This window comes from Eupeodes corollae, chromosome 1, assembly GCF_945859685.1.
Source record: "Eupeodes corollae chromosome 1, idEupCoro1.1, whole genome shotgun sequence".
NCBI classification, from domain to species: Eukaryota; Metazoa; Arthropoda; class Insecta; order Diptera; family Syrphidae; genus Eupeodes; species Eupeodes corollae.
This window is the reverse complement of record NC_079147.1, coordinates 294035625-294063107: the sequence shown is the minus strand read 5'-3', so window position 1 is coordinate 294063107 and position 27483 is coordinate 294035625. Positions and strand designations below refer to the sequence as shown.

Genomic DNA, 27483 nt, shown 5'->3' with positions numbered 1-27483 from the left:
AATGTTGAGAATAGAACATAATGGACCATAATTAGATTAGTTGGGTGTGTCTTAAAATATGTAAAGTGGTTAAAAAAGGAAAGGATTTTAGGAGAAAATTTGGGCTGTTAATACCATATTTTCTTGGAGAGGTTCAATAGGGTTTTCTAATAACAACATATGAAGCATATGAGCGCCAATCTTGCAGCACTGCATTTTTTTCATGGAATTTTCTACAGCGAATTCCCACATTTGCGGCTGTATGTTCTTAATAACTTCATAAATTCCATCTTTACGGTATGAAATCGATCCAATGTAAAATCAATGGAAGACCTTTTACGATTATGTTTCATTTATTATGCTTTACAATACAAACTTATTATTGTTATTAATTTTATTAAATACGTTTTTTATTGTTCAGTAGTAAAGTTAAATTCAGTCTGTTTTAAACTTCAGAGATCAAGATCTTAACTCACAAGGAGTTTTATATGAATATCAATTATAAGATTGATCCCATAGGAAGTTATTGTAATGGGTCCGATTTGTCAAATTGAAAATTTTGACATTTCTCGACGTTTCAAGGTCCCTAGAGTCGAAATAAAAGATTTTTAGAAAGATATCTGTGCGTGCTTGTGTACGTACGTTTGTACGTCCGTACGTCCGTACGTTCGTGACGTTTTTTCGTCGTCCATAGCTCAAGAACCAGAAGAGATATCGACTTCAAATAAATTTTGTTATATTGGCAACGGCCTAGTCACTGATAAAGCTTCGGTTCCCGATATGACACAATGGCGATCTGAGAACCGCGGTTTCATGCGGTTCAATGACGATTCCTTGGCAAATGCCATAATCGCCGAGCAAACGGGACCAAGTCCCTTGTTAGTGACGAAGGTTGAGCTTCAGCTCATCTTTAACTCAATAAAAAACAAAAAGTCACCAGGTGTCGATGGTATATCCAACGTTGTACTAAGACATTTACCGACGGAAGCAATTGACATTTACACCACACTCTTCAACAATGCACTGAATAATGCATATTATCCAGTGCATTGGAAGACCGCTGTGGTTCATCCTCTCCCGAAAAAGGGAAAGGACAACTCCAACCCGTCAAATCTTCGGTCGATAAGTCTTCTTCCGACCATCAGCAAAGTTTTCGAAAAGATCATTAATAGGGCTCTGAACTCGTTTCTGATATCCAATGGAATAAATCCAAACAACAATGCACAGGTGCTGTTCTGGTTGATTTGGAAAAGGCCTTTGACACCGTATGGTTAGAGGGTCTTTACCTAAAACTGAGCAGGCTTGGAATAAGCAAGCCATTGTTGTATATACTTTATGATATGCTTAACGGTAGAAAGTTTGTTGTCAAAAGTGGCAATGTAACTTCTACCACAACATTCTCAATTAAAAATGGTCTTCAACAGGGAGCGGTGAATTCGCCGATTCTCTTCAGCATTTACACCAGCGATCTGATAGGTAGTCTTACAAAGGCAATTGCGTACGCCGACGATCTAATTGCGTACAGAACGGCCCGAAAGGTTGAGGTTATTAGAATTCTCTTGCAGCGTGATTTCGACAAGATTCAGCGATATTGCGACGACTGGAAACTGAAAATAAATGTCCAGAAGTCAGAGACAATTCTGTTCCGAACTCCGTTGGCTAGGGCCACGAGGGATACGTGCAAGAATTGGCGCAAGATGGTCATCGTTGATCTTCACGGGCAGCCATTAGCGAGCAAAAGTGTAGTGAAGTACCTCGGTATCTGGTTAGATCAGTATTTATATTTCGACGGACATATAAATGCTGCTCTGACCAGGGCCAGAGGAGCCTTCGCTCTGACGAAACGGCTGTTTTTTAGCAGTCGGCTTGACCCCAGAGTGAAGGTAATTTGCTACATGGCCCTCATACGGCCAATGATCGTTTATGGTTGTCCTGTGTGGTTCAACGTTGCACCTTTTCAGATGGAAAGGTTTCGGGTGTTCGAGCGGCAGTGTTTACGACGCTGTACCGGCTTATATCGAACAGCCGAATCTTCTTATGTGCATTATTATTCAAACGAGGTCCTATACAACGGGGCTCGAATCAATAGAATTGACAATTTCGTGATAAAACTCGTTCGAGGTCACATTGCAAGAGCTATGTCTTCGACCAACAATTTAATTTTCGGGGCGTTCTATCCGAACGACGAGTATTTTGAGAGTGCACGCTTGAGCGGCTTCATTCCCCCAGAGGCATTTCTCTTTTTAGATAGATGCGGTCTGATACAGTTTAGATTGGCAGTTCCGTTAATCTACCACGTCAGACGAAGAACCGTGGATAGGCGACTCCTGTACAATCGGGACGTCATGGCACAAGGCGGAGCAGAGCTCCTTCGGTTCAGTAGGGCTGTGTCCGAACGGGACCGAACTGATAGGGTGAAGCAGGAGAACCAGTTTTGGTGGCTTCAATCGGCACTTGATATTGGGTAGTCGGGATGGGGCTTTAAGCCTTGGCCGGCTTACATACTTGTTTTATAGTTTTAGGGTTTAGTTTTAAGTAGAATAGGCATGGTGGCACGAAAAAAAAAAATAAAAAAAAACAAAAAACAAGAAATTAAAAAAAAAAAATTAAAAAAACATTAAAAAAAAAAATAAATAAAAATACAAAAAAAAAAAAAAAAGAAAAGACAACGAAATATGAAAAACAAAAATGTTAGATAGTTAGATTTGCTGCTGTGGTTGTTCTAGTTTTAAGTAGTTTATAGGTAGAATAGGTAGTTTAAGTTAGTTTTTAAGTTTTATTTAAGGACCTTATTTTAAGTAGTTTGTAAGTAAAAATAAATAAAAAAGGTTATTGATATTAGTTTTTTCAAAATTTTCTAATAAAAACAAAACAAATAAAATTTAAATTGAAGTAAAATAGATCTTAAGGCCGAAAGGCATTAGTAATTAGTGTTATAGTTTAGCTTAGAGTGTCCGTATGGGACCATTAAGTTAGTTGTAAGTTATGGATAATTTAGGCTAGTTTTATGAATTTTTGTCTAGCTTTAAGATAGGTTTAAGATTGAATTAAATAAAAATGAATTTGAAAAAAAAAAAAAAAAAAAGCTTCGGTTCCCATCGATCACCGAGATCAAGCATCAGTGAGCGTGGTTAGTAGAAAGATGGGGGACCGTCTCGAAACCTACCGCGTGCTGTTGTCATGTGTTCTTTCGTTCTTTCTTTCTGTTGTTCTTTCTCTTCTGTCCTTCTGTCTTGTATTAATGTCTTGTGTTGTTATCACCTTACATAGCCTTAGTTGCTCAAGGTGCTGTGCTCTCTAGTCTGAACATTTATGTGCAGAGTAGTGTGAAATGTAATGTAATGTAAATTTTGTTATACAGATAATAAGGCAGAAAGATGCAGAAAGGGCTCTCAAGAAAATTGCGTGGGTGGTTTTTTTACCATAGCAGTTTGAAAAAAAGGTGAAAATTTTGGATAACCCTAAATATCTTACGAACCAAAAACGCTAGAGACTTGAATTAAATTGTATATAATATATTGTAACATGATACCAAACAGGTATATTTTTTGAAAAAAATCAATATAACGGTTTTTTTTAAGTCAATAAAACTGAAAAAAAAAAATTTGTCACCTCCAAAATTTTACGACTGAAATATGATTTTATCTTTAAAACAATTTTGTGCAACGAAGAATAATGTTTTTGACATCTGATAAAATTTTGAGAAAAATCTAATTGACAGTTTTTCTTATAAAAAATAAATATCTAAAAAAAAACATTACTCAAAGTTCGTAAAAATTAAATATCTTTTCAAATATCTTTTCAAAAACTTGAAATTTAGGCTTCAAGCTTATTTTTTCTTATAAGAAATATTGTTTTCAACATTTTGAAAAATGTTGAGAAAAATCGAATTGACAGTTTTTTTACAAAAAATAATAACCTAAAAAGAAATTTATAAAAGTTGGTAAAAATTGATTTTCGACTCAAATATCTTTTCAAAACTTTGAGATATTGGCTTTAATTTACTTTTATCTTTCAAAAAATCTTGTTGTCAATATTTAGTTAAAGTTTGAAAAAATCGCATTGACAGTTTTTTTTACAAAAAATAAAAACCTAAAAAAAAATTTATAAAAGTTGGTAAAAATTGATTTTCGACTCAAATATCTTTTCAAAACTTTGAGATACTGGCTTTAATTTACTTTTATATTTTAAAAAATCTTGTTGTCAACATTCAGTTAAAGTTTGAAAAAAATCGAATTGACAGTTTTTTTACAAAAAATAAAAACCTAAAAAAAAATGTATAAAAGTTGGTAAAAATTGATTTTCGACTCAAATATCTTTTCAAAAATTTTAAATATTGGCTTCAAAGTAATTTTATCTCATAAGAAATATTGTTTTCAACATTTGGTAAAATTTTTAAAAAATCGAATTGACAGTTTTTTTTACAAAAAATAAAACTCTAAAAAAAAACAATACTAAAACTTGGTAAAAATTTACTTTCGACTCAAATAGCTTTTCAAAACTTAAAAATATTTCCTTGAAACTTATTTTATTTCACAGAAAATATTGTTTTCGATATTCAGGAATTTTTATATAAAAATCCAACAGTCCGTTTTTTCATAAAAAATAAAATCTACAAAAAATAGTACGCAAATTTGGTAAAAATTGATAAGAGTACATATAGACAAACTTTAAAGCAAGACAAATCGACAGACGGGATGGGAAGTTATCAGTGTGGGTCGCATCCCAGCCTCTTTTATAATATGCAATGGAACACGTAGAACTAGTTTTTTGTGTCAATGTAAAATTTTCAAAAAGTGCATAAGACAAATGTATATACTTAATGAAAACTATGAAATGTTTTAATTTGTTAGTTTAAAACTTGGAAGTCATGTTTAAATCCCAATTAGTGTCCCAATTAAATTTGAGTCCAGGGGCATAATTGGGACATTTTCGAAAATGATCAAGGAGTGGTCGTTACAGTCAATGGCGATCGTTATCGGGCCATGTTGAACGAATTTTTGTTCACAAGAGTTGAAGAGGATGATATTGGCAACATTTAGTTTCACGAGGAGGGCGGCGGTGGAGCTACTTGCCCAACAGTAGGAGCTCCATTCGATGTTTTGCGCCTTGTTTAAAAAAGAAATTATTTGGTAGACCCTATATATGGCATTTGTATTATTCTAGTTTTACTTAATGTCTTAAAATAAGTGTGGATACAAATTATTGTAAAGCCAATTCTTTCAAAGTCAAATGCTCTTTCAATTCGAATCAAAAAAATAACATGAAATTTTGATTGTAACATGAATAATTTAATTATTTTGGTGGAAAAACTATTCCTAGGGTGTATTTCAATCAGGGGGGGGGGGGGTGGTTGACACACTCAAAATAAAGAGAAGTTTTTGAGCACCGCTTATATTCTTAAATTTTCTCAAAGGAGGCTGTCAATATTTAAAATAACATACATTTTAAGGGGTAAAGAGACAACTTTAGTTATTCGATTATTTTAAAACACTCTTTTTCAGCAAAATATGGTCCAAGTATTTTATATCTACGATTCTGTGCATATGAAATCATTCTAAGATTCCAACGAGATTCTTAATACATATACCATATTTAAGAGGTAAAATACAATAGTTTAGAGGGTTGTGGTGCATTTCACGCAGAAATGTTAAAATTTGTGCTGAAATGTAGTTTTCTCAAATATAATTTATACAGCTCTTATCGGCACTTATACAGCTCTTATCGGCACTTCTATAAATGCGAAGGACGCTACAGAAATATAAATGCAGGAATATAGACAATGAGAAAGTTCGCCAGAAATATGATCTTTCTTCATAGGAAGAGAAAAAAAGATCTCTGACATATGCCCACCATGTATGGATTGGACGTAGTCTTATCTGAAGTTCTAACTTTTCATGACATTTTCCAACATTTGGGGCTATACATCGGCAATATCGTAGTAAATGTTGTCCTCCAAGTGGTCAATTTTTTCGAGCTTATATGCTAGTCTACCCAGATCACATATTCCCACAGCAAAATAGTCCAGGGGCGGCGGTGTTAAATATCACGAAATGATAGCAATAAAGTTTCTATTTCATTTATGATGCATACTTTTACTTTTCAATACCTATCATATATTTATAAATTTAAGAAAACAAATTTATTCGTCGCGAAAAAAAAATGAAGTAGATACGAACTGTCAAACTTTATTCGCGTTCCACATTATCCACACTCGCTACGTATAAAATAATCGCGCGTACTTAACCTAAAACATTCATTCTTGTTTTGGTTTCGGTGATCAAAGTCAAACTTTATTCGCGACGAATTAAAAACTTTCATGTCAAATGTCAAAATCGACGAATATTTGTTCATTCGTTGGTCGTTGGTCGTGCTCATGTAAATAATGCTTTAGACTAACTCCACGACCGTAATCGCAACTTTAAACGCTTACCAAATGTCACGCCGCCAGCCGTTTTGTTGAAACCACATCTCCTGGATGTTATGATTCTTCAATTGATAAACGAAAAAGTTAGTTATCATGGCTCTGTAGCGGTCACCATTGACTGTTACGTTGTGGCCAACATCATTTTTAAAAAAAGTACGAATAAAGCACACCAAACTGTTCAGCGGTTTTCTGTCCATTTATTATTGAAATGCTAAACCAAACATAAAAGAAATAAATTGACAGCTGTCAAAATCACCGCCAGTAAAAAAGCAGTAATGCCAGCTTTAAATAAATTCTTACTTATTAACCACGCATTAGATACGTTGTCGGTACTTTTCTCAAATTTCACGAGTTATCTACTTTATTCGTTTTTAAAAGGCACCAAAAGCAATTTAACTCCCAAAATACGAGGTATTAAATTTTTACTAAAGTACCTTTAGCTAGACACTTAGCATATGGCTGCAATTTCAAAACCAAAAAATTCACGTGTCCAAACACATATTCACCCCACACTCCTTAAAGTCGCGTGTCCTTAATAGGTACCTACATCGGTTTCTTGTTTGTCCGCCGCTGTTAAAGTCAGCCATAAATACAATATTTTATATGTATCGCTAGCGGAATTGACTTAATTACTGGGTTAGAATAAGTCACAAATCCCAACCCTAATAGTTAACCTTTTTAAAATATATGAAGTTCGATTTATAGGTACAAACCTATGTGCCATTAGTGAGAAACACAATAGAAAAAATAATTTCGAAACCCAAAATTTCAATTGAACAACAAACTTAAATAAAAAGAAGACATTTTTCAACTCTACTGTTAATATCCATATCAGTTCGACAACACACATATCTTATGCATCCAACCAGAAAGGCATGCGCGCAAAATTTTCCACCCTCTTTACGTCACATTGCAATTATCATCATAGACTATACGACTACAACAACCCCCTTGCCTTATGGCAATATCATAAGGAGGTTTACACTTCGAACTATGACTATCAACGTACACACAACACACAACAAGCGAAAAACACAAAATAACACAAACATCACAGCCAGAGCTAAAACTAGAGCCAGAGTCGTAGCCTTATACCAAACAAAACAACCCTTAAAATTTATAGCTTTCACTAGCAGCACAGTACAGTAGAGCACAGCACAGCAACATAGAGCATTACCAACATGAACAGGAGACAGGACATCCACCCCCTAGCGCAATATAACAAGAATAACATGAACATGAACAGAGAACATTGAACATCCCACCACCACCCAATTGAAGCAGCAAGCAGCACACACCCGATACCGATACGGCGGCGGCTACGGACGACGACGACGACGGCGAGCGATACCAGAAGCATAGTAGAGTAGCACATCGGGCAAAAACTCCAAAGAAGCATCAGCCACAGTACAGTACAGCTATGAAAATGATGTTTCCCTTCAAACAAAAATTACACTTTCACCACCAACCAACCCTGAGCCTTAGAGTTGTCGTCTGTCTGTCGCTTGCTTCACATTCAGAATTTCCGACTCAGAGTAACTGTAAAGCGCCTTTAGTTTAGTTCTTTGCTAGCATTCGGTGATGCCAGTTTAGGAGCGCTTGTATTTTACCGTTGCTATTCGCATTAAAATTTCGAGTGATTTTTCGAATTATTCGTAAGAAGTTACACCGACTATACCGACAACATACAGTGATACCGAGACCGACTCTACTCGACTCGTATTATTGGGGGAGGCATAAATTAATTAATGTCCGCGTCCCGTCCTAACCGTACCGTTTCTACATAAATATACCTACATATATACCGTATAGCATTCCGTTTCTGGTATTCTGATTAAAAACAGGATTTTGCCGATGTGAATGTCCTTGGCCAAAGGAGATTTCGAATTAAAATTCGAAATTTTTGAATTATTCAACCGCGGGCGAGGGAGATTACAGGATTACACCCCTAGTAGATGCGATGCTCTTTCACTCCGTCAGTCGTCAGTCGTGATCATCATCAGAGCATCATATCGGTCGGTTCTACAGTTCTACAGTTCCACTGCCATTTCCAATTTGAATATTTATCATTTTGTGTGTGCATATTTTTATTTGAGTGTACATTTTGGACGGTCGCGTTCCCGTTCGTGTTAGTGGTATAAATATAATGCCGGTATTGGCACCGTCATCCGAATAAACATCAGTGTAGTCCTTTTTGGCTTGTTGTTTTTTGATGCCAAAAAAGCAGCATGGAATATTATCCCGTGGTAAACACATCGCATGTGCAGTAAAACAAACTTCTGGCTTGTCATTTCACCGCTATTCCTCTTCGTTGTCGTTACCATTACTGTAATCGTCACCGGCCCGTCGCCACTTGTTTTCATTTTTCATGTATAAAAATTAACAAAAATCTTACCGACTCCGACACCGACTTGTGGACTTTTTTTGTGGAGGCTTTCCTTGTTTGTAGTTTTGTAATTGTAATCGGGGTTATACGTATAAAGTTCATATTATATGAATACATAATACGCAGAGGTCATATCGAGTTACACTACCGACTTCGTTAGACGCATTCGTACATTCGCAGAACAATAAAATTGTTTCAAAAGTAAATAAAAGTGAAATTTATTCCAAACCGAAAGTAAAACGTACATCAAAAACAAAAAGCTCCCTTACGCCCCATTCCACCTGACTCAGCATAAGTAGGTAGGTAAGCGTAAGGTACATCATAGTGTAGTGTGGTGCTGGCCTGGCGATACCTTAAAGTGAAGACCTTTTAGTCAACATCCCCTCGCTTAAAATTTTTGCTCTGCTGGTCGGTACTCGGTGGGCTGTGCCTGTGCCCCCTTAAACTGTGTACCGCGCGCGAGAGTTTATAGAGTACTTTGTGCATATTCGACTGAATAATCATTGCAAAAAGGAGTTTTTTCAACTAGAACGGCTTCGGCTCCAGCTTTAGCTTCGTCGTCGTAATGTATCGTAGGTATCGGATTGCAGAATAGATACCCGCTCGAGCTCGTACAACGAACGTAACGTACAAGACTATGCAACTACTTTATACGGTTTAAAAACGGTCGGTCCCGCTACCCCAGAATGAACAAGTGAATTAGTGCGCTCAGGTGTGATTACAGCATTAAATCCGCTTGTACCTTCTGTGTGTGCAAGGTACCTATACCACCCTACCTTACCTACCTTACCTTAGCGCTACATTCACTCGTATTCTTGTTCTCTCGGTGCTTGGTGTTTATTTCAGTAATTTTTCTTTTTTTAGTTCCATTTTCTTAAAGCTGTTTACCTTACTAAAGCGTTTGAAGTGTAATCCGTGGTCTTGACGAGATTTTTAAACTTTTTTGCTTTTCATTCTTTGTTTTGGAGTGCATTTTGCGAAACGTAAAGAGATTTCTTCTTGGTTTTTTGTTTTTAAGTGAGATAGTTGGAGCATCTGCGGGGGATTGTGGTTAAGAGGGTGCGAGGACGTTATCGTCGTTCGACGGCTTAGGTAGAAGAAGGAGGGCTTTCATTCCTTAAAAAGCTAAGCCTGTTTTAAGTGGCATCTATTCGTGTCGTTGAGATTAAATGGATACAAAAAAGAGACGATTTATGTAAGTTTCAATTTTTCAGTTTTTTCTTATTTTAATAATTTGCAAATATTTACAAAAAGGTTTAACAGTTGTTGGGTATCGTTGGTTTTAGTTTTTATTTCAAAACATAAGTTGGATATGGTAATTTGTTTCATATCCAATTGATGGATGTTTGTATTGGATTCACTTAGGTACCTATGAGTTATTTTGAAAAAGATATTGGGGTTGTTTGGGGTCAAACTTTAAATAGGCTTAAATAGCTTAAAACGTAACGTATATCAACTTATAGAGAAGAAAATCTGGATTTAAATACAAAAATTGATTTATTTCTGAAGAATAGATTTTTTTTAAATAATTGTTTTTGTTATTGTGTTGTGCTTAAACATTTATGGTCGGTTAAATACTCACGAGATATCGAAAAAAAGACTGTTAGATTTTAATACAAAAATTACTGAATGTTGAAAACATTATTATAAAATAAAATTAATTTGAAGCCTTTATTTTAAATAATATCAATTTTTACCGACTTTTGTTAATTATTTTAGGTGTGTGTTTTTTTTTTAAACTGTCTATTTAATTATTCTCAAAATTGTGTCGAATGTTCAAAACAAGATATCTTATAATATAATATTAGTTTAAAGCAAATATTATTAATTTTTAAGAAGATAATTGATTTGAAAATCTATTTTTACCATCTTTTATTAATTTTTGTTTGTTTAAAAGATAAAATAAGTTTGAACAAATTGTTGAAAAGATATTTGAGTCGAAACATATGTATATTAATTTTGTTTAAGTTTTTATTTAAAAAAAAACTGTCAATTTAATTTTACTTAAAATTTTACCAGATATTGAAAACGTTATTCTTTGTTGCACAAAATTGTTTTGAAGATAAAATCTTTTATTCGTAAAATTTTCGAGGTGACAACATTTTTTTTTTTTCAATTTTTTTGACTTTTTGGATTTTTTTCCTTAAAAATATATTTTTGTTTGGTATTACGTTCAGATATATGTTTTACAATTGTTTACAAGTCTCTAACATTTTTGGTTCGTGAGAAATTTTTGGTTAACCAAAATTTTCACCTTTTTTTAAACTGCTAAGGTAAAAAAAACTATGAACGCAATTTTCTTGAGAGCCCTTCCTGCATTATTGTCTGTACAACAAAATTTGTTTGAAGTCGATATCGTTCTTGAGCTATGGACGACAAAAAAACGTAGCGAACTTACGGACGTACAAACGTACGTACACACGCACGCACATAGATCTTTCTAAAAACCTTTTATTTCGACTCTTGGGACCTTGAAACGTCGAGAAATGTCAAAATTTTCAATTCGACAAATCGGACTCATTACAATAACTTCCTATGGGAAGTTTAAAATAAACAATATTTATTAAACTTAACAAATGTAATTCTGGATGTTAAATTATACTTTTTCTAAGTTTTCTAAGGAGTTTCATAGGTAGATAGTTAAAAAAAGGTTGTTATATACATTTTGAGGTTATATACATTTCGGAAGAATTATTTCTTAAGTAAAACTTGTGATGATTTTACAAGTCTTTGATCCCTTTTTTAATATTTCTTTCAAACATTTTTGAAAATCTTATTTACTTTTCAAAAACAGCTTTAGTTGTTAAAATTCATTTTGACCTTGATAAACCTTAAAGCTTAAAGGAACATTTAATCATTTTCACCGAAGCAGTTTTTAACAGAAAAACGCAAATTGATCGCCTAGGCAAAGTTTTTGAAATAAATACATTGAAACAAATATAAAAATAATGTTGAAAAATGATATTTTCAAATATGAACATGTGTTTGTATATAGCTAAAATTTCAGTTTGGATTCGGAATTAGCACAAACAATTAATCCTAAAACGCATTTCAAAACTGTTCAAACATAACATTTAAGGTTTACAAAATAATTCATAGAAACAAAAAAGACTGATAAGCAGAGGTGGGAAATAATGATACCTTTTCGTAATTAATTTTAATTACAAGAAATCATTACAATTAAATATTGTATTTTTTTTTATAATTAGCGAACACTAAAAATGACTTGTATACTTTTAATATGCCAAACACATAGACAAAGAGCATAAGGAAAAGAAGGAATGGTTGGATAGGAGCTGTCGGTGTACATTGGTTTTAAATTTCTGAACATTGCAATGACAGGGAAAGATAGAACGTGGCGAGGCGTTATATATTCGCGTAGTACGGCTAAAAAAAGAATCTCTGTACTTCATAGTACGGCCGAAGTTGGGCTAAATGGTAAACTGATGGGCATTCCTAGAAGGGCGGGTATTACGGTTAGATTGTTTAAAGGGAGGAATGCAACTGGCTATTTCACTAGAGCATAGTCCGTTAAAATAACGGTAAAAAAGTGTGAAGCAAGAAACCTTGCGTCGATGTTCGAGTGATGATGTTAATGTCACCAATCATTTTAAAAGCTCTTTTTTTAATACTTTCCAAGAAAATAAGTTACTAGAGCACCAGCCCAGAGATGAGAGTTATATTCAAGTTTCGGACGTATATAGGTTTTGTAGATTGTAGCCAGATCAGACGGAGCGAAAAATTTCTTGCAACGTCTCAAAAAACCTAGACATCTTGCGACATTTTTGGCAACATCGCGTATGTGATCGCTCCACAAAAGGTGGTTGCTGATGCTCATTCCGAGGAAAAATGAGAAAGAAGGTCGGAGACAAAACGAAGCCCTGAGGCACACCAACATTTATTTTATGAGTTTCAGACTTGAATCCGTCCAAAACAACTTGTACTGAACGGTCCGAAAAAAAATTTCTAAAGATTTGTTCCACTGTTCGGTGAGATGAACCATGAGATCAACAGTGGACCTATAGCTACGAAAGCCGTAATTAAAAGAATATAAATTTTAATTTACTGTAATAAATGTACATTTTAATTACTTTTAATGTAAATTTGAATTGAAAAATGATCACTACATCATGAGCTTATTCAATTTCAAGTAATTGATTTAAATAATTCAATTTCAAGTAAGTGACGCAAGTACATGTGATTAGTAACTAAAATTAAAATTGTTTGTAATCATTTTTTCCCAACTTTGCATATAACACTTCTTATAACTAATGAGAATTTTTAAAAATTTTTTTGGCAACAGGCTCTCTTATCGAAAATGTGTTCTTTCGGTTTTCATGAATCCCTCCTTCATTGGATTAGTAATTACCTTTCTAATCGTTTAATACAAGTTGTATTGGATGGATTCAAGTCTGAAAACCACAAAATAAATGCTGGTGTGCCCAGGGCTCTGTTTTATCTCCAACACTCTTTCTCGTTTTTATTAATGATCTCCTGTCTGCAACATCTAATCCAATACATTGTTTCGCTGACGATAGTACTCTTAGCTTTTCATACCCGTTTTCAGATTCACACCCCTCTTCTTCGGATGTGGAACTGCAACGACAAAATATGATAAGCTCATTAAATTCCAGCCTAAACAGCATTGTACAATGGGGAATAAGGAACCGCGTGGAATTTAATGCTTCGAAAACGCAATGCTGTCTTGTATCGTTAAAGCGAAATATACCCCCCTGCCATTATCCAGAAATGGCACTTGCATCGAGGAAACTCAACATCTCGATATTCTCGGTATGTGTATCACCAACCACCTTTTGTGGAACGATCACATACGTGATGTCGCCAAAAATGCCGCAAGATGTTTGGGTTTTCTAAGGCGAAGCAAGAAGATTTTCTCACCATCTGATCTGGCTGTTATTTATAAGACTTGTATGCGTCCAAAGCTTGAGTATAACTCCCATATCTGGGCTGGTGCTCCTGCAACTTACTTAAGCCTCTTGGATAGTATTGAACGTACAGCATTTAGATTGATTGGTAATATTGCCATCATGAAATCATTTACGTCACTTGAACATCGTCAAAATGTTTCTTGTCTCACCCTCTTTTACCGTTATTTTAATGGTTTATGCTCTAGAGAAATAGCCAGCTGCATTCCTCCCCTTTAACAGTTCAACCGTAATACTCGCGCTTCTAAGAATGCTCATCAATATACCCTCGAGCCCAACTTTGGTCGTATTGTCAAGTATAGAGATTCGTTCTTTAGCCGTACTATGCGAATGTGGAATGCCTTGCCACACTCTGTCTTTCCCAGCTATTGCAATTCAGGAATTCAAAACCAATGTGCACCGACATCTCTTTTCAAACCCTCTCATTTCAAGTTAAAACTCGTGGAAATCACTTTTAACTTATATGTAAAAAGTCAAAGAATCATGACTTTACTGTAGTCACTCAAAGGCTTTAGTTTTTACAATTCTGTTAAAATATTAAGCATTATTATTGGATTATTTCATATACTATAAAAATGTACATTGCTCTTCTTCAATATTAATTCAATATTAAAACCAATAAATGGTTCAATTAACATTCTCGCCAATATACTTATTTTAATATTCTCCATGAAAGTATTTTCCTGACATATACGGACATTAACAACATTGAGGCTGTTTATAAAACTGTTTATACCAAATCTTTAAAAAGATAAGTTTATACAATGTTTTGCATTAATAAGTTTCATTTAATTCTCTGAATAATCATAAATGTATTCTATTTTTGAACACTCCCAATGCTCACCGACGTTTGAGAATACGTTTGTATATAAATACATTGTTAGTTTTTCTCACCAATATCATAAGTTAAACCTTAACCTTTTCCCATTCCAAATTTGACAGTTCATTAACTAAAACCAATAGAAGAACTTATCCAAATAGTAAACTTGCTTTGTGTCTTGCGACATCGTATGAAAATTAAACGCCCTTAGTTAATAAGCCATATCGAATCGATAGTCCAAGTCTTTATCAATTAATCCACTTACCCAAGCATTTTTCTTTGATTGAATATTACTAACAAATAAAGGGTGTTTTTTAGTGGTACATAAAGTTAAAATGAAATTATACAAAGATGGCATATGACTGCCACGGCGGGCGGGCTAAGACTTATTTTTATATCCAATGTCGGGAAGAAAACTGGTAATGTTGTTCTCCAAATGGTCAATCGTTTTTCCTTATCTGCATAGACTAGCGACTTAACATATCCACACAGAAAATAGCCAAGCGGCGCACATTGGGGAAATAGCGGAAAAAACCTGTTTACCAAAGTAGGATTTTAAAAAATTTAAAAACATTTTCCCAAAGTAAAAATGAAGGAGAATTCAGAAATAGATTTACAAAAAAATTGCAGCCGATATTTTCGATTAAAGTTGAAAAACAAGGACATTTCTCAATAATATGAGTAGTTTTAAATTGCTTATTTCTGAAAGTTTTGTACCTTTTAAAATGTTCTTTTTTGTAAATATGTTTGAAATAGTGCAGGCACATGAAATCATAGGTTTTTTTTCAAATTTGAAATTGGATAGTATTTTTTTTTTACGAAAAACGGTATTTTAAAGGTTTTTTAAACTCAAATAATGTTTTGACTGTTAGCGCTGTTTGGCGCGGTAAGCTAGTTAATAGCGTTTGAAAGTCTTGGGTCTCAGCTATTTTTTTAAAGCAAAAATTCAGATTTTATAGCCATTTGAATCTGAAAAGTCAGGTACAAATAATGAGTTTCGCTGGTAGATAAAAAGAATGTGTTTGATGATACAACGTTTTTTAAAATATTTTTTGGAATTCTGAATCAGATTTTGATAATACTTTACACTATCTACCCCGAATAAAAAAAAATGTTCCAGTTTTATGTTAAATGTGAAGGAATTTTAAACTTTTTTTTGACAGGTAGAAAGCAAAGTGGAAACTGCAAATATTGCTGTTAAATTATATCCTTTGTACTTCTTACCAGCAAGTTTTCATAAGATTCTTTTACACGGAAAGGAAATTATAGAATCTTGTGAAATTCCCATTGGTACCTTGTCTCAAGAAAGCCGAAATAAGGATTATAGATATTTTTGATCCAACAGTAGCAAGAAAATTTCAAGGGCGGCTACAAACGAAGATATCCTGCATATGTTCCTCATATCGTCAGATCCCTTTATTTCATTTTTAAGGCCTGAGCCAAAGTCCAAAAATTATTCGATGAGTGAAGAAGCTAAACACTTCATAATATAATTATGAACAAAATAGTCATCACAAAAACTCTAAATTGTTTGAGAAAAATTTCTTCAAAAATGGCCCTTTTGCCTTCAAAACGGCCCCAAATATTAAATAAAAGATATATAAACTATATTTCAATAAAATGAAAAAATAAAAACTCCTCTTCTCTCTGGCGTTTTAACTGGAAGTTTGTCAATTTTTCCAAAAAAAAAGTAATAATATTATTTTCAATATTAATATTTAATAACCATGTTTTGGTCAAAAGCCATTTCTTCTTCTTGTGGGAGTGGTAGTGGGCGGTTATTTGTATAGATATTTTTTCTTGCATTATTCAATCTTCTCCGAAAATTTCATGAAAATCAATCCAGTGGCTCAGATTTTATGGAGCTTTTTCCGATTCCCCATGCAAGGTGCGCCACTATACGGCGTTATGTTGCAAATTTATGGATCCGTAACGTGATACAATGTGGTTATCAAATAGTTTAATCGATTAATTATCTATGGCAGAAAATTATGTTACAATTATATATATATACATATATATATTACAAGCCAATTTGTGTGGATGTAACGGTGTCTCACCGCGTACTTGAGGATTATCATCATTCCAAGTCCAGCCGTTCTATTTATTGACGTTACACTAGAGACTTAAATTAAATTTTGTATTATATATTGTAACGTGATACCAAACCATTATATTTTTAGAAAAAAATCCAACTAATACAAAAAAACTGAAAACTTTCACCTCGAAAATTTTACGAATAAAAAATAATTTTATCTCCAAAAAACAATTTTGTGCAGCAAAAATAACGTTTTTAATATTTGGTAAAATTTTGAGAAAAATCGAATTGACAGTATTTTTTGTAAAAAAATAAAAACTTAAACAAAATAATTAATAAAAGTTCGTAAAAATTGATTTGTTACTTAAATATCTTTTCAAAAATTTAAGATAAAAGCTTACAACTAACTTAAACTTATAAAATATATTGGTTTCAACATTTTGACAAATTTTAAGAAAAATAAAATTGACAGTTTTTTTTACAAAATATAACAAAAAAATTAATAAAAGTTGGTAAAAATTGATTTTCAACTCAAATATCTTTTCAAAAATTTGAGATTGTGGCTTCAAACTTATTTTATATTATAAGAAATATTGTTTTCAACATTCAAGAAAATTTTGAGAAAAATCTAATTGACAGTTTTTTTTACAAAAAAAAAAAAAAAACAATACTTAAACTTAGAAAAAATTTACGTTTGACTCAAATAGCTTTTCAAAAATTAAAAATATTGGTTTCAGACTTTTTCTATTTCACAGAAAATATTGTTTTTCAAATTCAGTAGTTTTCTTTTTCACACAAAAATAAAATCTACACAAAATAGTAGGCAAATTTGGTAAAAATAAGTCTTGTTTTTTGGTATTCCATATATATTACAGTAGTCCAATTTTTATATTTGAAAGTTGATACAATTGAATATTTCCCAGAATAATTTATCAAAAAATTCAAAACAAAAATAGCGAAATTCAGGCCAGGCGTGATATCGTGTGAGCTTATTTTTTATAGTTGACTATCAATATTAAGAAAATACGTCTGTGTAAGGTGATGATCGATTTAAGAGTTTTAACAAAACAATTTGACATAAAATAAAAATTTCAAGAAGGGGGTTTGTTCGTAGACCACTACATTAATATGTGGTGTTGCAGTGAAGAAAACCTTGTGTGGAGGATAATTGTTTTCTCTTGCAAAATAAGCCCTGTTAGTCCAATTTCATTAACAAAACTAAATAATAATATAAATAATGGAAAACACATGATTCCAAATGCATAACTACTCAATGAACACAGCCATCGAGATACAAATGCAATATCAATCGTACCACCATTTGAGAACAAAATCACATATGGTTTATTCGAGACTCGTATAAATGTCAAAAACCCATCCGTAGTAAGATTCTACTTAAACTTTTATCGGTAGTATTCATGCTGCGGATATTGTTTAGTTATTCATGTAAAGTCCTACTATACTTTTGATATATTTTCCAACAAAACACGGGTATTGATGTTCGGTTCTTAATATCTCTCAAGTTAATTTCATTCATCCGATTTGTAAAAATTTAAGAAATGCTATTAAAATTGGTAAAAATTTGTTATCGACTAAAAATCTATTTAACAAAACTAGATTTCCAAACTCAACTATTTCTTCATATGAAAAATATTGTTGATAATTTTGAAATTTTTAGAGTAATTCAACTGACAACGCATCACAGCCTCTTTTTATTAACTTCCTATAAGAAGTTATTGTAATGGGTCCGATTTGTCAAATTGAAAATGTTGCCATTTCTCGACGTTTCAAGGTCCCTAGATTCGAAATAAAAGATTTTTAGAAAGATGTCTGTGCGTGCGTGTGTACGTACGTTCGTACGTCCGTACGTCCGTACGTTCGCGACGTTTTTTTCGTCGTCCATAGCTCAAGAACCGGAAGAGATATCGATTTCAAATAAATTTTGTTATACAGATAATAAGACAAAAAGATGCAGAAAGGGCTCTCAAGAAAATTGCGTGGGTGGTTTTTTTACCATAGCAGTTTGAAAAAAAGGTGAAAATTTAGGTTAACCCTAAATAACTTACGAACCAAAAACGCTAGAGACTTGATTCAAATGTTATATAATATATTGTAACGTGATATCAAAGAAATATATTTTTTGAAAAAAATCCATTTAACGGTTTAAACTTAAAACTGAAAAAAAAATTTGTCACTTTTAAAATTTTAAGACTAAAATATGATTTCATCTCCAAAACAATGTTGTGCAACGAAGAATAATGTTTTTGATAAAATTTTGAGAAAAATCAAATTGACAGTTTTTTCATAAAATATATAAATCTAATAAAACATTACTCAAAGTTGGTAAAAATTGAATATCGATTCAAATATCTTTTCAAAAACTTGAAATTTAGTCTTCAAACTTATTTTATCTTTTAAGAAATATGGTTTTCAACATTCTGAAAAATGTTGAGAAAAATCGAATTGACAGTTGTTTTACAAAAAAATAAAAACCTACAAAAAAATTAATAAAAGTTGATAAAAATTGATTTTCGACTCAAATATCTTTTCAAAACATTGAGATAATAGCTTCTAACTAAGTTTTCTTATAAGAAATATTGTTTTCAACATTAGGACAAATTTTGAGAAAAATCGAATTCACAGTTTTTTTACAAAAAATAAAAACCTAAAAAAAATTTTTAAAAGTTGGTAAAAATTGATTTTCGACTCAAATATTTTTTCAGAAATTTAGAATATTGGCTTCAAGCTAATTTTATCTTATAAGAAATATTGTTTTTAACATTCTGAAAAATGTTGAGAAAAATCGAATTGACAGTTGTTTTACAAAAAAATAAAAACCTAAAAAAAAATTAATAAAAGTTGATAAAAATTGATTTTCGACTCAAATATCTTTTCAAAACATTGAGATAATAGCTTCTAACTAATTTTTCTTATAAGCAATATTGTTTTCAACATTAGGACAAATTTTTGAGAAATATCGAATTTACAGTTTTTTTACAAAAAATAAAAACCTAAAAAAAATTTATAAAAGTTGGTAACAATTAATTTTCGACTCAAATATTTTTTTTTTTAAATTTAGAATATTGGCTTCAAGCTAATTTTATCTTATAAGAAATCTTGAAAAAATCGAATTGACAGTTTTTTTTAAAAAAATTAAAAACCGACAAAATATTAACAAAAGTTGGTAAAAAATGATTTTCGACTCAAATATCTCTTCAAAAATTTGAGATAATAGCTTGCAACTAATTTCACTAATAAGAAATGTTGTTTACAATATTAGAACAAATTTTGAAAAAAATCGAATTCACAGTTTTTTTTACAAAAAATAAAAACCTAAAAAAAATTTTTAAAAGTTGGTAAAAATTGATTTTTGACTCAAATATTTTTTCAGAAATTTAGAATATTGGCTTCAAGCTAATTTTATCTTATAAGAAATATTGTTTTCAATATTCCATAAAATTTTGAAAGAAATCGAATTGACAGTTTTTTTTACAAAAATAAAATTAAACAAAAAAAAAAAAAAAAAAAAACAATACTAAAACTTCATAAAAATTTATTTTAGACTCAAATATCTTTTCAAAAATTAAAAATATTGGCTTCTAACTGATTTATTTCTTAGAAAATATTGTTTTCGATATTCAGTAATTTTTATAAAATCTACAAAAAAATAGTATGCAAATTTGGTAAAAATTGATACGAGTACATATGTATAGACAAACTTTTAAGAAAGACAAATCGACAGACGTTATGGAAAGTTATCAGTGTGGGTCGCATCCCAGCCTCTTTTTATTTTCCAAAATTACTTTGATCAACAAATTATGATTAGAATAGAAAAAAATCTCTTCTCTGATGAGTAGCGAAGATATTTTTAATAGTCATTTTCTGTCCAAAGACTAGAATTACACGTTAACTAACTTTATTCTTCAAACCTAAAGAACATGTAACAATAAATCAAATATAAAGCCATTATAATTAAACAAAGAAGGTCTTTCATAGTCTGTTGTCCTTATAAATCACTGATTTTTGTCGTATCAAAAAGAGAACCTTCCATAAGAAACTAAGTGTCGACTGGGTGATCCATTTTATTTATATTATTACCCTTAGCAAGTTAGAGAGTTGTGAAAAAAACACCTGCAAACTTTCGAAGAAAATGTTCCACCTGTTTCTAGCCCTCCGAAGTAAGTTGAATGATTTACTCGCTCGCTTAAAGCTATTTCCAAGAAGTGAAAATATTAAAGAAACCAAAACTTTTATCCGCCCAAAGTTTTAAAATCAACAGATTTCAAATTCGTGGGTCCCACTGGCAACTAGCTCCACTACCTTACCATATTTATTTAATTACAAAATACAAAAATCATGGGAAAACAAAAGTAATTTTCTCAAAACAATTATTTCCTTTTTTTTAATTATTAAAGACAACACGCGTTCATTGCTCTTAATTCAGCCTTAATTAAGAATCACTGCGGTTGTATATGTATAGGTATAACTGTACAAGCGTTGCGTTGTTACAAACAATGGAAAATTAAATCTTATACCACAAGAATTTCATCAACATAAAGAATTCATTACAATGTAAATATATAAATGTACCTTAAAAATAATAAGTATGAAAACGAATATAGAAATCTGTAAATTCTTAATTAACAAAGAAAAGATTCAAAACTCAAAAACTCAGTCAGTCAGAATTATTATACCTTCTTTGCTTTCCTATATAACGGTAATGGTTGTTATAAATAAGTAATCACTGTTATTATTTCACTCAATCTATCTCGTTCTCATTCTGTCGCTATCTCTCTCACTTTAATAGAGACAAAATATTACTTATCGTATTTATTTTATATGCACATATGTGTCACTTCATTGACTTATCCTTGCTTGCACCGGTGCACAATAACTGTTTTTGTTAATCACCGTTACATATGTGCATGTTTTAGCATATAATATGCGTATTTATGTCTATAAATATCCTCGTATATATAATGTATATGTAAATCCCCTGACGACGACCTCGACAACCCCTTTCGGCTACGCGTTCGTGTGTTGTGTCGGTATAGCAGTGGCTGTCACTGTGGCTGTATGTCGGTAGCAAGAAAAACACCTTATTGAAGAATCCTCTTAAAACAGCGCACTCTACTCTAAGCACAATGTTCCTTATCAGATTGATGTGTTTTTCTCAAATTAAACACGTACATTTTAATTTTGAAAATTATCGCCATTCACGGGATAAATTGCATGCTCGTGCCTTGTGGTTCCTGTGGGAGGAGGTTTGTAATATGGAGGACTTGGTTGTTGGTTATGTTGGGTTGGATATATCTTAAATAAACAACACACACGATACACTTCAATGGAGCTCTTCCCGTTCCCTTACCATTCGTCCTTAAGACGCAACATTTTAGATGCTGCTTCTGCTATAGCGCGAAAGTGCGGCGCGGTATGGTTTTCGGTAGGTATAGGTCGGTATATAGGAAGGTAGTTTTCAGAGCTCTGTTGTGACTGATATAATCAAGGAAGGAAGCAGGAGCTCCTCGAAATCGCCGAGTGCGATTGAGAGTCGGCAAAACAACCACCCCCCGCGCGCTTATTTCTTCTTTCTTTCTTTTTTTACTAAATGCTTATTTACAACGTAAGTCATTGGGTAGGGAAATTGCGTTTTATTATGGTGTTTTAAGGATAAGGAATATTTCTTGTTTCTTTCCGCAGACGAAGACGTAGCGGCAAGTAGGAATATGTACATGTGGTTGCCACTTTTGTGCTAAATTGTTTTCATTCCTTTAACCTCTTTTAATATTAAGTTGTTTATTATTTGAGATTCTGAACACAAAATGACATTTGACAGTGACTGTCATTGTAAAATTTCATTTGCAATGACATCTCACAGTTTCCTACTCAATGGCAATGCCCTAAATGTCTAATAAGATTTTAAAAAAGGTCTGTTCAGACTATTGTCAAAAATAGTTGACTTTTTATTGATAGGTGTGTCGTATACAAAATGTGTTAAGACAAAACTGTACATAAAGATGCCGTTTTTATTATTAATTGTGGTAATAAATTAAATAGGAATTGAACGTTCTAGGGTTTGAACGCATCTAACCGATTATGAACTATGGTGAGGTCCTCTCCCACCTGGGTGCGCCACCGGAGTCGCGGTCTTCCTCTACTGCGCTGTCCCTCGGGATTGGATTCGAAGACCTTCCGGGCTGGAGCGTTGATGTCCATCCGGTCTACATGACCTAGCCATCTAAGCCGTTGGACTTTAATTCTGCTAACATCCATCTTTTCATCGATTTCCGTTTGTGCAGGATGACCATGGAGAATTCACGCTGCTCCATAAAGGTTGGAAAGCACTTAACAGAACCTTTCGATGTCAAAAAAGGTTTTAGGTTTAGACGAAGACAACGCATCAGGTGGCGCCCACAAGTGGAAGGTGACCTCACCCAACTTGGAGCGCGAAACTGGAGACATCTAGCTAGGGACCGAGCTAGATGGAGAAGTTTGTTGGGTGAGGCCCTAGTTCACACAGGACTGTAGCGCCACCTTCAGTAAGTAAGTAAACGATTTTGAAACTTTTTTCAAATTCTGCTTCTACCTAGGGCTTTATCGAGGTCAATATTATTCAAAAGCTCTTAGAAATATACTGCACTTGTCATATTTGTAACACAAAATTAATTTTTATTAGTTGGTTTAGTTTGTTCAGTTGACTGAAAACATTTCAAGTATGTCAACCATTGCGAAATCTTCCATAGGTCATTCCCCCACAAAACAATTTGCTTATACTTTACATTATGCAATTTTGATAATTGATAGCCTAGAACTTTTATTATTAATGTAGGGTTTGTCCTCGCTGCGAGAGCCGTTAAATATTTAATTTAGCTTTTTAAATTGAAGTTTTCAAAAACATTAAAATTTGTATTTTTTCGCTAAACATTTTTGAATCAAGTTCAAAATTAGAATTAAATGTCAAGGACAGCTTTCAATGTGACAGTGTTATTTTTCAACGGGCAATTTCAGACAACATAGGGTACTTCATTTGTAGTCAACTGCATTCTTTGGTCGTACATTTTCACCAGCGCAAGTAGTTACTTTTTCAATCGTCATACATTTTAAACTCATAACTTTACTTCACAAGCCTCTATCTTCTGTACATGATTCAAAAATTACAAAAAACATTGTCTACAACACTCCTCGAGCAAGCTACAAGTCCATCACGATTTCTATTTTGCGCTGTAAGCAAATATTACTTATTTCTTTTTCAGGTTGACGAGGGGCCCTTTTACACAAAACATTAAATGGAAATGTTCAGAAAATAAACAAATCAAAGAGTATTAAAGGTCAGCTTTCAGTTAAATAAAAAAACATGATCAACTGTCATTTTGACATAAGTAAACCTGACTTCATAGTAAGAGAGATTAGTCTTGATTAACTTTTCAGTCAACTTTCCAATTGGATGGCAATCAGATACTAGAAACTTGCCTTACTTTTAAGTTCATTATGTCGAGAAATTAAATACAAACTTATGAAGTAAATAATGCATGTTTGAAACGTCATTCTCAATCTAATATTTATTATTTAAAAAAAAGGCTAAAAAGCAAAGAGAGGAATGAACGAATGACATTTGTTTATTTAGTAATGAAATTTTGTGTATTGATTTAGATGAGAAATTGCATTTAAATTCTCACAAACAAATCTTTTACTTTGACAGTTCAATACTTTCAAATCATCTCCCCAGCTGAGTTGTAGATTGTTAAAACTACAATTCTTAATAATTTGACACTTGAAGAATGAGTTTAGAAATGATGTGATGGCATCATATCGTAACGAACTGTAAGAATCTCGATTTTTAGAAACGACAATAGTTAAAGATTTTTAACAGTTGTTAAAAAAGCAAAGGCCTCAGACTTTAAATGCCATATCAAACCGATATTTTTAATTTTAGTTCATATATGATAGCTTTTAAATGTCATCCTAAACCTTTATTCTTTGGTGGAAACACTTCGAGATTTAGTGAAATCATTGTAGAATGAAATCTTTAATATTAACATCATACGTACTTCAATGGCTGCGTTCAATCTCAGAGAGATAGGGTATCCGGATACCTTTTTGTTAGTGTTTAACGAGTAAAATAACAGCCGATCAAAAACAGCTGAGATGTCAAAAAAGGAGTCCAAAGGTATCCAAGCATTTCTGGAGGTATTTGACAGAAGAGCTGATGCAACACATTGTTGAATTTCAAGAAACTTGAAAATTGATTTCAGCTTTTTGTATTTGTTGGTAAACAAAAAGATACAAAATGTTAGTTGAAGTTGTATTTGAGGATGTTCACTTCTATTATACATGGCACTTGGAGAATTTCGCTGAATGCAAAATGAGCAGAACTCTTAGCTAAATTAAACCTGTCTACAGGAACAGTTTTTTCTCCAAGTCAAAAGTTCTTTTATTTTGCTGCACTTTGTGCAAGAGATCGTAAAAATTTGAAGTCGTTAATAAGCAATTCATTTTAGATAGCAAGACTAGTTTGTTCACATTTTATTGGCTATTCTAGTTGATGGCACCCCTGTAACGGTTTTAAAGAAGCGTTGGATAGCGAAACGGATATATCATGCAACAAAAGTTCTTGCGCTGGTTTCACCATTAAGCTTAAACTTTATCTTCTGTGAGCAGCCAACACAAAATCTTACCGCAAAGCAAGATGCGCATTCGGAAATTCTTCCAAACTCTATCTAGGTATTGTCTCTTCATAATAGTCCCCGTTTCTGTTAGGATAGTTTTCTGTTGAACGTAAATCGTTTAAAACCGGAGATTTCGCAAGTAAATTATTAATCGTAAAGAATTCCAATTGAGTTTAGAGGAAATTTAACATAGATTACAAACAAAGGTTATCTCTCATTTATTAAATTGTTACGCACCTATCAATTCATCATCCTTCGACGAATCAGTTGAATTATCCATTAAATGTTTTATCTTACAACAATTTTGACATCGAACCCTAAATGTTTCTCTGATTTTTGTGAACAGTTGAAAGTTGTTTTTGTTTTTTGACAGCTATCTCAATACAGCTATCCAACTAGTTTAACAAGGTATCGGAAAAATCCACCTATCCAGGATACCCTAACCAACACGAGATTGAACGCAGCCAATGTTTGACTTTTAAGATTTTACCTCTCTGTGGGTCAAACTCTGGTGAAATCAATAATTATAAAAATCGTGGTAAATATAATTGATTTCATCACAGTTTCAAGACACCACATCTTTCTTTTTCTCACCACTTATTTTACTTCATTAAGAAAACTGTAATTTCAAAACATATTTTGTTAACTTTTTTACACAATCAAAGGTTTTATCCTGGTTCCTGCAGGTGACTTGATAATTTACGGCAGCAGCGTCAATCTCTTCAAACTAATTGACGTTTAAGGTTTTAAAACAAATATAAGCCTTCAGTCAATTCGAAAAGATATGAAATACTTTTGTCTTTGACACCTGAGACTTTTTTTATATTTTAACATTTAGGCTTAGTATTTGTTTTAATTTAAAAATGGCAACCATGCTCAGCCGTCTAGAGCGGAAGCCTTGTCGTCATTTTCTATCAAACAAGAACGAGCCGAGAAAATGCAAATTAAATACGCCAAAACGAAACGAAACGTTGTATATGGATTATTTTGAGTTTCTGTATATCCTTTTATGACGCAATGAATATAAACCTGTCGTCGTGTCGTTGCCGCTGAAGCTAGCGCTGTCGCTGTCGTCCTTGTTGGTCGGTCATATAGTTCTCGCCATTGCTTGCCACCCACTGTCGGCAACGACGGTGGCGATAGCAACGGCGACGACGAAAACGCAACCCAACATCAACGTGCTAAGCTAAGCAATGAAAATTACTATGAAACACTCTTGGAAATATAAATCATAAATTTTGGAGAGCTTGGAAAAATTTTTAATCAAAGATCCACAGATGGCGGGCGTTCTTTCGTTCGTCGCTCGTCGCTCGTCGTCGAGAGCCCAGAGGTGAATATATTTTTTGCATATAGCACCTTGAGCTTGCAAGAAGCTCTTTGTTTGTGTAGTGTTCTGTTTTCTTCTTTTTTCTCACAGTAGTAGGTATTTATTATTTTTATTTTTATTTTTCGTTCTAAACGGGAAGCCATGTCAGCCTGGCCTGAAGGTTGTTAGTTTCCTGTTTTTTTTTGTAGTTGAATGGGAAAGTTTGTTTCCGTTTCTTCTGCTGCTTTCTGTTTGTTCGTTTTTAAATTAATAACTTCTTTAGATGGATACCTAAGGAGATACGACAAGAGTCACTCCAAGTCGCGAAAAAGGGTGTTCTACTATTCCTGGTGCTGTTTCTGTTTCCACATGTTATGAGGACACAACGTGGGGGAGCTCTGAGGAGTATCAAGCCTTAACTATATGTGATGGGATCAGAGTATAAATATTGACATCTCCTGTTGGGGGTTGGTAAGGAAGCTATTAAGGTTTTTTTTTTTTTTAACTTTGTCACTGATAGATTGAAAAAATGAAGTCGGAGTGCTATTTTGTTTGACATTTACCCTGAAGTTTTTTGTATGTGTGTGAGAATGTTGAGCTTTCGAGAAGATCAAACTCTGTAAGGAGGGTCGCGTACCCATCATAGTCCTCGGATTAATTCACGGAGTCATCAAAGTTTATTTTGAACTTTGACATGAAGCATTTTTTGAACTTAAGTATATTAGGTAATTATTTACCTGTCTGCATCCATGAATGTTCCAAAAGGTGAAAATACGATAGTGGGATGGGTGCAGGTGGGCTGTGATGTGGAGACGGATATTTGCATTTAATAATCTTGCGGTTGATTGGGTTTATGTGCGATGTGATGGATGAAAAAGAGATAACTTTGAGTGTGCTTCGTATAAATCTTATACC

General features: G+C 32.9%; 1 protein-coding gene across 2 annotated transcripts in view; it reads left to right on the top strand.

Moving 5' to 3' along the window:
• The first annotated feature begins 7994 nt into the window (after nucleotides 1-7994).
• LOC129940590 (uncharacterized) overlaps nucleotides 7995-27483 on the top strand; it is a 107546-nt gene continuing 88057 nt past the window's right edge. The window contains exons 1-2 of one of the 2 annotated variants that reach the window (XM_056048974.1): nucleotides 7995-9550; nucleotides 9657-9987. The gene's annotated coding sequence lies outside the window, so the exon portion shown is untranslated. Of the gene's footprint in view, nucleotides 9988-27483 lie in introns of both variants that reach the window. The other variant, XM_056048973.1, reaches the window with a different exon arrangement.